Here is an 11,981-nt window from a genome sequence, read left to right as displayed (position 1 = left end):
TTTTGGATTAGGGACCCATTTACGTCTTAAACAATCACATCTCTAACAAGCCTATATCCAAATAAGGTCACATTCTGTGGTACTAGGGTTAGGAATTAAATATATGAATTTTTTGGAAGGGACACAATTCAGCTCACACCAGCACACCCACCAGACTGAGGGGTCATAGAAGACAAAATCTAGCCTGCAAAATGGACAGAGGTTAGCTCAGCCAAAAAAGGTATGAGGGGACAGCAGAAAGGACAGCATGTGCAAAGGTCCAGGGAATGCAGAGAAGACAAGAGATGCTTTCTGGAATGAGGGGGGATAGAAATGCTTGGGGACAGGGAGAGCTGAGACTGGAAAGCTTATCAGGGTACATAAGATATGTGTACAGTGTGATCTCTCTGTAAACTCACAGACATATTCACATATACCCAGGGCCAAAAACAGCAGAAGAAAAGATCTCTACGTGTCCCCAGAGCCATCCCTGGGTGGCATGGGCCAGCACTCAGAGCTCCGGGGTTGCTGAGAAGCAGGCAGGAGAGACCTGGTTCCCTAACCTCGTCGCTCCCATGAGGATGCATTTCCCAGTGCAGAACGGAACGGCCTGGGCTGAGCAATTACGAAAACTTTTAAAGGCTTAGGCAGCAACCCCTTCCAGAACGCTTCATTTCAGCCCTCCTCGTAAACAGATTGTAAAGACGCAATCAGCCCAGAGCCCACTCCACTGTGATAATCTGATGTAAGCCAGGCACTGATTTATATGCGCCAGTCCAAACAAACATACCTGTAGACCATCAAACTGGAATTTCTTCCATACTTTCTTCTTCTGCATTAAGGAACTGCTTTTATTTCTCTTTTGCCGGAGGGAAGTGATATATTTATTTTGCGGAAGAAGAAAAGCAGTGTGCAAGATGCTAGGTAAAGGGCTGGGAGCAGAGCTGGGAGCTGGGTGGGGGTGACAGTTCCTTAACAGACAGGGTCGATGCAGGCATGATGTCCAGTGCATTTCATGGTTATGTTTAAAAACTACTTATAGAGCTCTTATTACACATGAGGCACTATTCTTATAAACATTAATTCAGGAATGCTTCTGTCCACTTTTCAGAGATGGGTAAATTGAGGCACCAAGGGCACCCTTTTCTCCCTAATAGAGAACTGGATTTGGGCTCGCCCTCTGCCTTCTCCTTCCATCACCACTGAGCTCTCAAGGTTTGGGACTGGATTTTCTTCTTCATCAGGGCTGGTGAAGACGTTGAAGTCAACACACTGTCTCTCACCCATTCACCCTAGTCCTCCCCGTCTCCCTCTTCGTTTCATGCACCTCCTCCTCCTTCTCCCTGTCCTTCAAATAACATTCCTGCCATGGCTCCAATCCCCGTTGTCCCCTATATCCATGACTTCCAACCTGTGACGTTGCAGTTTCCCCTGCACCAAAAGGACAGAATATATTTCCCCTCCTCTTAACTTTAAGTTCATCCATGTGACTTGTTTTGGTCATCAGAGTGAGGCAGAAGTGACAGTATGCCAGTTCTGAGCCCAAGCCTTGAGAGCCCAGGCCAGCCCACTGATCCCAGAAGGCAAGTGAGAGACATTTAAAGCAGCCATGCCAGCTGAGCTCAGCCTGGGTCAGCCCGCTCTCCACAAACCGTGAACTTGTGAGCTAAATATTGATAAGTGCTTCGTATTGCACACCATTGAGATGTGTGGTTGGTTGGTAGGCAACATTTTGGGGGAGCCATAGATAAAAGCTACACAGTTCATGGTAGAAAAGTTGAGAAACACAGAGAAGTATGTAGAAGACAAAGTCAGCAGAGCTTCACCACCCCGAGGTTAGTCCCTGTGAACATTCTGGTGCTTGTGCTGTTTGGCCCTGGGTATACAGGAATGTGACTTTGAGTTCACAAAATGAGCTGATACTGTGTGCACATCTTATGTATGCCAGTTACCTCTTAAGACTCAGCTGCCTCCCTTCCCAAGCATTTCTGTCCCTGCTCATTCCAAAAAGCACTTCTTGTCTTCTCTGCATCCTCAGGACCTTTGCATATGCCGCCCCTTCTGCCTGAAGTACCCCTTCACATCTTCTTTAGCTAACTCCTGCCCGTCTATCTCTCAGGTCCTGCTCCACATGGGTGTTGACTCCCTGATCCTCCAGAGTAGGTTGGGTACCACTCCTTGAAGTACTCACACACAGCTCCCTGTCCTCATACTTTTCCTCTACTGCCTGCCTGGTGCATGCCTGGGTGCTGTCTGGCCTTCCCCCGGATGGTGAGCTTTATAACGGCAGGAATATGTCTGTCTTGTCCAGTGTCCCCAGGGCTGCAACAGACACACAAGTAACATTTGTGAAATGGAGTTGTAACATGGTAATGTAACATGATATTGACATAGCATGATACTGTGAGTAGATGTTCCCATGTCATTAAAGGCCAACTTGCTCTTTCAATGGAAAGTTGTCCCAGGCTGTAGGAGATGCTTGGCATTTTGCATGATGAGAGAAAGACAGAGCTGCTTGTTTTCTTGAGCTAGAGCTTGAGCAGTACTTACATAAGATGATGGGACTCTTCCCCAGATAAATAGTTCTATGACTACACCCTGCCACCTCCCACTCCCAACCATCCTAGCAGCCAACTCTTGCAAACCAGAGCACCATTGTCATCACAGCCTTTCCCCTGCTCAATAAACTTCAGTGGCTCCCCTGTCCCCTGGCAGAGCATGTAGCCAGGCTGATCACTGGGGCAGAAGGTAGGAATGGAGTGATAGTCTGGATGGAGACGAGAAGAGGAGAGAAGAGCTCTCCTCGGCTCCCTTTGGGCACTGGCCCTGGCTCTGGTCCTCTCAGAACTGTGTGCTTCTTGGGAACAGAGGACAGGTCTTCTCTCTCTCTCTTTTCAGGGCTAAGAGTTTCAGAAAAGGTTTGGTCACTGCATAAATGACCAGCTGCCTCTCAGGGGCTCATGACCTCTGCTAAATGCCTCTGTGCTAGTGGTCCTACTATGTACACAGGACCCTGATCATGATGCAGCTAGAGGGCTGCTTCTGCTCCAAAATACTCCTTTTTGGGCCTATAGATGGTCTGGCTTCTTGTGTCTGGTTTTAAGGAGACGTAGATCTAACTTGCTTTGGTCCCACCCACTTTGGCCTTTAACTGTCAGCCCCTTAAGTCACCCAGTTTGCCTCCCTAATGGGACGGGTGTCAGTCATTCTGACTCTGCCATGTTGGGAGGTTTTGCTGATTCCTACATCTCTCAGCCTTAAGGCCCATAGCCCTACTGACATCTTAATTTCACACTCTGGCCTCCAGAATTGTAAGACAACAAGTTTCTGCTGTTTCAACCTATCCTGTGTGTGGTCAAGTGTCATGGAAGACCCAGGAAGTAACATAGACACCAAGCTGTGCGTCCCGTGAGTTACTTATGCTCTCAGAGTTGGCTTCCTCATCTGTTATTGAGCTTAGGACTGACTTCGATAGGGTTGTGGTGAGGGATGGGAGGACCAAACGCTATTTATACTTCATAATGGGTGTCAGAAAATCACTATTCTCATCCTCATCACCACTCCTGTGTGGTCTGGAGGAGATGGACTTGGTTTAGTCCTTTAAATGAGCTGACCCTAGGAAATAAATAATTTCTGATGCTCACATGGGCATTTCCAAAACCTGCTATAGTTACTATAGGCTTTCTAGAAAGCAATATAATTATAGGCATCAAAATCCTAAAAATGCAGCTAGCATTTGATTCAATAGTTCTTTCTGAGACATTCATCTAAGCAAAATAATTGCAAGTATGCTCTCCCTCGCTGGAGCATGCCTGCGCCACGCCCCTGCCCCGTAGGCGTGCATTTCCTAAACTCCAAGGGACCCCATGAGACTTGCAACCAGGGGAGCAATGGGCAACGGCAGCTCGTCCTGCGCTGAGTCCCTGAACCTGTCTCCAAGACCCCCTTTCCTCTGACTTCAGTGAGCTGACAGGAGCCCCACCCTGGCTCACTTCTTTCCCATAACATTTTTAGAGAGCAAAGCAGCCCTGCCTACTCTCTCTTCTGTTGCTTCTTCTATCCTAAGCCCTTCCTTATTTCACTGTCCCTAGCTTTAATAAATGTACTCTCAAAATTAAAAGAAGAAATAAAATAATGGCATATATGTGCACAGATTTAATTACAAGGATGCTGAACGCAGTGTGATTTATAAATATGAGGTCTGTCCAGAATGTATCCAGCCATGTAATACAAAAAATAGAAACAATTCTTGAAGAACATACAAGATACAAGAAACATTGTACACTGGACAATGACGTCTCAGTCCCCTTCAAAGTAGGCACCTTGGAACCTCACCACAGTTCTAATCGCCATCAGCTGCCCCATCGTGTTTTCCTGAATCTCATCAATGGTCCGAAATCTCTTCCCTTTCAAAGATGATTTTAGTTTGGGGAAAACTCAGAAGTCACAGGGCACCAAATCTGGGCTGTAGAGGGGCCAAGTCAACTGGGTGATTTGATATTTTTCCAAAAAATTCTGCACAAGACATGACGCATGTGCAGGCATGTTGTTGTGCTGAAGCTGCCAATCACCAGTTGCCCATAGCTACAGCCTTCTGAATCATATGAATAGTTTCTGTAGAAGAATGTTCAAGCTTAATACAAAATTTGATGAGGATTTGTTGCTCTACTCGCTCAGTCATTCTGGCCACACAGTACACGTGCTCACTCAATGGCGTCTACTGCCCCTGCTGACTAGTACAGTGAAGTCATCATTGTTCACACATGCGCATTCCAGTCCACCGTCCTTGGCTGCCAGGTTGCATTGATGTTGCGCAAACCATTCTCGTTATATTAACAATGGCTGGACTTTTTTCTGAAAGACCTCGTATATTAATTATGTTTTCTGCAAAGGACCAGATAGTAACTATTTTAGGCTTTTTGAGTCATACAGTTTCTATCTAACTGTTCAACTCCCCTGCAGGTGCGGGAAACCAGCCAGAGACCACACATAAGCAAATGAGCTGGCTGAGTGCCAATAAAACTTTATTTATAAAAACAGGTGGTGGGCCACATTTGGCCCACAGGAAATAGGTTACTGACTCCAGTTATAGACAGAATATCAGCAAACCACTAAAAATAAAGGAGAGGGAACAACCTAATGTTGCCCATGGGGAGTCACTCACTACATGCTCTGGGGCTCTCTGGGTCTAGATTCCCTCAGAAGCACCCTGTGACATGAAGATTTGGTACAAGTTTAGCTGGGATGTGACCCCAGGAAATACCAGTGGGAGACAGGGCAGTGGGACAGGGAGGGGAGGTGGTCAATATAAGGAACATTATCTAGGATGTCACCACCATGAGCCCCTGAGATGCAATACACCGGTACTCTGAGATAGTGCTGGCCATGCCCCGGTACTCTCCCACCACCGATTGAGATTTCATCCACAAAACTCTTTTTCCTCATTGTTGAGGGCTATTTGGGGGAGAGACAAGGCAAGAGGTCGTTACTTTAGCACTTCTGCTTGCCCTGTATGTGGACCAGTGTCCCCAGAAAAGGCAGGCTTGGGAAGACAGGTGCAGGGCTCTCAACTGGCAGCCCTAGGTGTGGGCAGTGAATACAGACCAACAGAAAAGATGGCCAGGCAGGAGAAAAGGGATGTTGCAAGAAGGCTGTATATGGTGTGGCAGTATTTCTGTTCCAATAAACAACATATGAGCCTGTTTCTACCTGAATGGAAAAAGCATGCCAGGCAGGAAACAAGCAGGCCACTCAGCCAGCCGCAAACAACCATGGGGCGGGAGGTCCAGAGAGGCACTCTTTCTACCTGACTCGCTTCTGCATTGTCTGAGTTGCTAGAGAGAGAACATATTGTCCTGATAATGTAAAAGTCGATAAAAATATACAAGTGATGCCATAGTAAAAAAACTAATGATAGGATTTGTGGTTATCAAATTGGTATTAAATTAATAAAGTTAATGTAAAACAGGCTTAGAGTAGTTTCATTTTTATATCATTCTGTGTGTATATGTACAAGGGGGGACTCCAAAAAAAAAACCCCAGAACTACCTCCTGGAGGGTGGGCCCCTTGTAGTACAGGCTTCCCTGCTAGGTGACTGTTCTAGGAACCCATCTGTATCAGTACACCAGCTGACATTGTTGTGAGAGGCGGCGTTCAGCTTCAGTGAATTTTTTTAAAGACTTAGAACACATTTGCCCATTTCATGATGGATGATTTATGAGCACACCTGCCCACATTGCGCTAAGCGTTCAGCAGTTTTTCACCAAAAACAGCATGACCACCATGCCCTACCCTCCCTATTCACTCAATTTCACCCCAAGCAACTTTTATTTTGTTTCCCCAGATGAAAAAAAGTCCTCAAAGGGAAACATTTTGCGGATGTGGAAGAGAGGAAACAAGAAAGAGCAGAAGCACCAAGAGGCATCAAAATCAATGGGTTTAAAAACTGTTTTGAGTAGTGGAAAAAAGTCTCAAACTTCGGCATCTGGGTGCATGGGGTGTCTGAGAAGCACCTTGGCAGGCTGAGCCCTGGGAGCAAAAGTAGTGAGGTGGTCTTCTCTGAGGAAGGGGAAAGTCACCAGGGTTACTTGCCCCCTGGGGCCCCACATGTCCAGCTGGTACTCAGGCTAAGGATCAGAGGTGGTTGGAAGGCTTATGAAATGAGAAGAGGATTCTATAACTGCTCTCTGAAACCCCAGGTCTCCAATTTGTTCCCTCTGCCCCCTACTGGGGAGGGCAAGGACCAGGGCTCTCTAGTTCACAGCTGTATCCTCAGTGCTGGGATGTAGTAGATGCTCAATAAACTTTAGTTCCCACCACAGGTCTCACCTCCCCCTGGAGAAGAGGATTCGGGGGGATTGTTGGGATTGAAACCATGCAAAGGAAAAAGTCTTTAAAGGGGCTTGCTGGCCGCGTGTTGCACTTCCTGCTCGAGTTCAAAGTCAGCTCTGCCCCTGGAACTGCCATTACGAGTTTAGATTGTTCCAGAATCCCGCTGCTGACTGTTCAAAAGGCTCCCAGCTGCTATCAGGAAATAGCTCAGGAAGGTCTCCATTAAACACGAAGAAACTGAGATGCAATCAGCCGGGCTGGAATTCAGGAAAGTGCTGGCTCTGGAGTTTAAGAAAGAAAGAACACATTTCAGGGCGAGAGGAGGCAAATCTGCCAACTGAACCCTTTTTTCCTTCCACCTGTCGGGCAAGGCCAAATCTGCTTCTCCTGTCCTGCCATTAACAGCAGGAAGCAACGGGCCTGCAGCCCAGGGCACTACGCATCCTCACGGCAGAGCTGGGATCCCGCTGCCTGTGGACAAGAATGTCCTATGATTGCTACTTCTCCGGTTGTTGGCGTCAGCCCGTAATCTTTCAGTTGTGGTCTCGAGGGCCAAACATGAACCAGGATTTTCCATTATGGTTGCAATTTTGGCTTGTAATTTTATCACTTGAATCTAAATCCACTTCAGAAATGCCATAAACTAATTGTCACTGAATAAACTGAAACTTTTGAGGAGTTTATAAAAGTGATTTAATGAAAAAAAAAAAAAGAAGATAGAAAACAAATGTTGCCTACATAATTGTTGGCAAAAAGGTAAAAACTCTCTGTTTCTTTTGAACTCATGCCCTGGTGTCGGCCGAGCCCTGCCCACTGCGGCCTCAGAGCCCAGTGGCCGGGAAGCTGTTTGTGTTGGAGCCTGTGGCATTGATTTCAAGTTTGTCCCGGAGAGGCTGATTGTGGGGACGTCGGGGACAAGGGCATGGGTCGGGTCAGCTGAAAATAAATGGGCACAGGTCAGATCATATTCTCAACCAGTCTAATGAACCCCGTTTCCTTGATTAAAAATACTAATAATTACAAAGCAAATGTTGGGGTTAAGTAAATGTGAGCTAATTACTAAGCTGTGACCATTTTCACAGTTTCTGAAGCTAAACACTTCAACCCACATTGTCAGTTTACGTTAGGCGATAATTTGAATGACTACCGGTTAGCTGTTTCGCTTCATTCATATTAAGAAACAATATACAAAGGGTATAAAGTGATCAGCTCTGTTTATGCTGAGGAGGAGGTGGTAAAGGCAGCACACAGGAGCCGGGCAGAGGGGGAGATTTTTTCCTGGCTTTGGATGGGCTCCTGCTGATAGTTTATGAATGAAAGCCTTTAGAGAAACCGCTGACAACCTGGGAACGGTCAAGCAGCATGGAGCCCACCAAGGCATTCCCAGCATGAACAGGGAATGAGAAGCGCTTCCTGCGGGGTGAGGCTGGTTGACAAGGGAGCAGCTGTGAAACAAAGATCATCCCTGGTCAAAAGGATCAGGATCTGGGGTCTGTTGAATTCCTACCAGAAGAATCTAGCTGGAACCCGTGAGAGCTGGATTCCAACATTTTCCATGACTGCTGGTTGTGGAATTCTGAGCTTCCTGGTTGGTTGAGGAAAGTGGGATCTGGACCAGGACCTCCACCCCAGGTTGGCCTCAGAAAAACCCAGCAACCTCTTGTCCTCGAAGCCCGGAGACATTGGGTCTTCTGTGAAAACGAGACACACCGGGCGTCAGAAGTAAGCCTGAAGTTTCAGGAGCCACGCTTCCTCCCACGTCTGCGGTAAAATAACAACAATAACAAAAACAACAACAAAAACTCCTGCAAAAACCAAAAATGTTTTCTTCAGTTAAACATCATGGAACAGGAAGTAAGGAGAAGCAACCCACCTGTCCATCAATGGTTGAAGAGATCAACAGAACGTGGCATATACATGCAATAGAATATTATTTGGCCTTAAAAAGGAAGGAAATTCGGACACATGTTACAACATGGATGATTCTTGAGGACATTACACTGAGTGAGATGAGCCAGTCATATAAAGGTAAATAGAGTATGATTCCACCCATACGAAGTCCCCAGAATAGATAAATTCATAGGGACAGAGTAGAAAGATGGTTGCCAGAAGCTGGGGAGGGGGAATTAATGTTTACGGGGACAGAATTCCAGTTTGGGAAGATGAAAAAGTTCTGGAGGTGGGTGGTAGTAATGTTTGCACGAAAATGTGAATGTGCTCAGTGCCACTGAGCTGTACACTTAAAAATGGCTAAAATAACAAATTGTAGGTTATGTATACTTTACAACAACAAAAGAAAAATGGTATACGATAAGTATAAAGTTGAGATGAAATGCTGCATCCAAACAATTTAGGTTGGTTGGAAAATAGTAGGTGCTCATATATGTAAATATTCATTATCATCATTATTACTGGTACCCTATAAATGCTTGTGAAATGTTTTATGAGATAGAGAGGGAAAGGGAAAGGGAGGGAGGGGGAGAGAAAGAAAGAATTAACTTCTATTCATCTTTAGCAGGATGCATCTGGAGTTGTTCTAAGTAAAAGGATAGTTTATGTGATCCCATTTATAGTATTAAATTGATGAACCAGGTCTTTAGCATGAGAGGCTATCCTCAGCTCAGTCCTATCCCAGTGATCACAACTCCTTAAGCATTTGTGGGGCACCTGGTACATTCTCTATAGCCTGAAGTGGTGATCCACCAGATCATATGTTGCCCATTAAAATCCAGGGCACAGGACCTCCTTATGTGTCACCTCTTACATTTCAAACCAACCCTCTTGAACTTCATGTCCCATCCTCTCCATGATGCCTGTGGCACAAGGAACCATTTATGGACGAGGAGACAGACAGCCAGGTCCTTGCCTTGCCAGGCTGTCCCCATCTGGGACACCTGGCCCAGACGTAGAAACCACCTACCATCCAGGTTTCTATCTCATGTGGGGCACATGCTCTCAATGGCCAGGTGGTTTTAATAAAGGGTTGATGATTCTGGCTGGTATTTTACAAACAGGGGGAAGGAGAGAGAAAGGATAACTTTGCCCATTAGATGTCCGTTCCTCTAATGACAGGGCTGGTTGGTTTCAAGGTTGATGAGCAAAATTCCTACAGACATCTTCTCTTAGGGGATTCATTTCCCCCAGGAACTAGACATACTTCTCCAGGGACACAGCTACTCCTTACACAATCACCTCCTCCCTCTCCCTCCCCCATCCCCCACCCCTTCGCCTCTGTCTCCCCCACAGTTTTGGGTGGCTGCCAAGAGAGAGACCCAAGGCTGGGCATCAAGTCCGACTTCTGTGTTTACTAAGGAGCCAAGATTCCTCTCTTGGAGGAGAAAGGCTTATCTTTTTCTTTTTCTTTTTTTCCTTCATGGGAAAACCATCACTGCGGCTGGGCCGTTAGAAATGTACCCACTTTACCTAGCACCCCCAAGACCCTGCAAAGGCCAATTTGGTTCTCCAAGGCTTAAGGAGGTTCATGGGATGCAGGACTTGGGGGGCTAAAACTGCAATGAGTGCGTCACCCTCACTCATAGGCCAGTTTTCGGGCACCTCAAGCATTTCCTCTGGCTTCAGGTAAATTCCTGCAGCCCATTCCAGTCTGGACTGTCATCAGAGCCCGGGGCTGCTGGACCCCTAATAGGATCTCTGGCAGTTAAGACAGCATCTGATCTTATCACCTTCTTCTCTGGCAAGGCTGACTCCACCAAAATAACTTTTATCTGGAAATAAAATAATGCAATGAATGTCCTGACTCTCTAATGCCCTCTCGGGTGATCTCAGGGCTAATGATTTAATGGGTGTTCTCCGTCTGCTAATTACCTGGAGCATTTACTAAGTCAAGGCATTTGGCTCAAAAGCAAAGGCACAGATGTACAAGGACCTTGTGCGATGAAATGAGTCCGCCGGCATAGGGATTTGTTCCTCTTCTCTTTCTCTGTTTGGCTCTAGGATGACTCCGTTCCCCACACCCCGCCACTTCCCGGGGCAGGAAGAGTGCATGCCACTCGCAAGTGTCTTGACTGCATTTACGTCACCTAAGAATTTTCTTTTTCTGGCTCACGCTCTGGCATCACCCGGCTGAGAGGCTCCAGGAAAATCGTAAACCCTATTGAATGGCACCGCGGTAACGGTCTGTCCCATTGGAACACGTTTGTGCTTTTTGTCTCGTAATGTCAAAGCGAACTTGGCTGGGAAACTGAAGCCGCCAGCTGTGTGCAGGTTTGGCTCTCTGAGCTTCTGGGGGAAGGCGGGCAGCAGCGTGGGGGTGAGCCCCAGCAGGCGCCCTCCAAGTCCTACCTCACCTCCTTCCTCTTCTGTAAAATGAGCCTGCGACCTTTTTGGAATTGCCCCAGCAGCTCCATGAGCACTTCCAGAACCTTCTTTTCTACACATAGGGCTAAGCATATGACACAGGAGAAGAACTAAGCCTGGCTCTGCCACTGAATAGCTGTGTGACCTTGCGGGAGGCACAGCACCTCTCTGAGCTTCAGTTTCCATGTCTCTGAAATAAGGGCAGATTAGACTAGTCAGGAATTTTCAACTTTGTCTCACCCTGGGGTCTTACTGTATATGATAAACTTCCTAGGAGGTGACACTTATAAAATGGCTAAACATTGAGATCTGTTTGCAGAAGACAGTCGGTGGCTTGGTCTCATCTACTGAGGGACCCTGACTCAGGAGGGCTCTAGTGGTCCTCCCACTGCTTAGTTAATCCACCATGAAATGTTCTTTGAAGGGAGGTTCAAGGCTGTTATTCTGTGTTCTAGGATTTCCCCAAACCAGTATCAGCCTGTGTGTCTGACCTAACCGACACCTTTCGTCGTCTCTCACTCTCTCTCTGTACCTATTGTCTGTCTGTCTTTCTCTCAGATTTATCTTCATTTGTTCGCAAACTTTAACCTGTCTGAGAATTCTCTAGAGATCTTGTTCGAACATGGGTTTCCTCACTAAAATCTGATTCCCAGGGGAGGGGGTGTGGGGGTAGGGTGGGGGGAGGGGCTGTGTTGTGCATTTCTAACCCACCCCAGGTAATGCTGATACTGCTGGCCCTGGATCGCACTTTGAGTGTTCCTGGATCTTCTGCATCTTCCTTTTCATGGCAGGGGCCTTTTCATGTTTGATTTCAGAAGCTTTTGGAGAAAGCTAAGAGCGTAGAGAACAAAAA

Source organism: Furipterus horrens, unplaced genomic scaffold (assembly GCF_987537825.1).
Source record: "Furipterus horrens unplaced genomic scaffold, mFurHor1.1.pri manual_scaffold_13, whole genome shotgun sequence".
NCBI lineage: Eukaryota > Metazoa > Chordata > Mammalia > Chiroptera > Furipteridae > Furipterus > Furipterus horrens.
Note: the sequence above shows the minus strand (reverse complement) of the source record.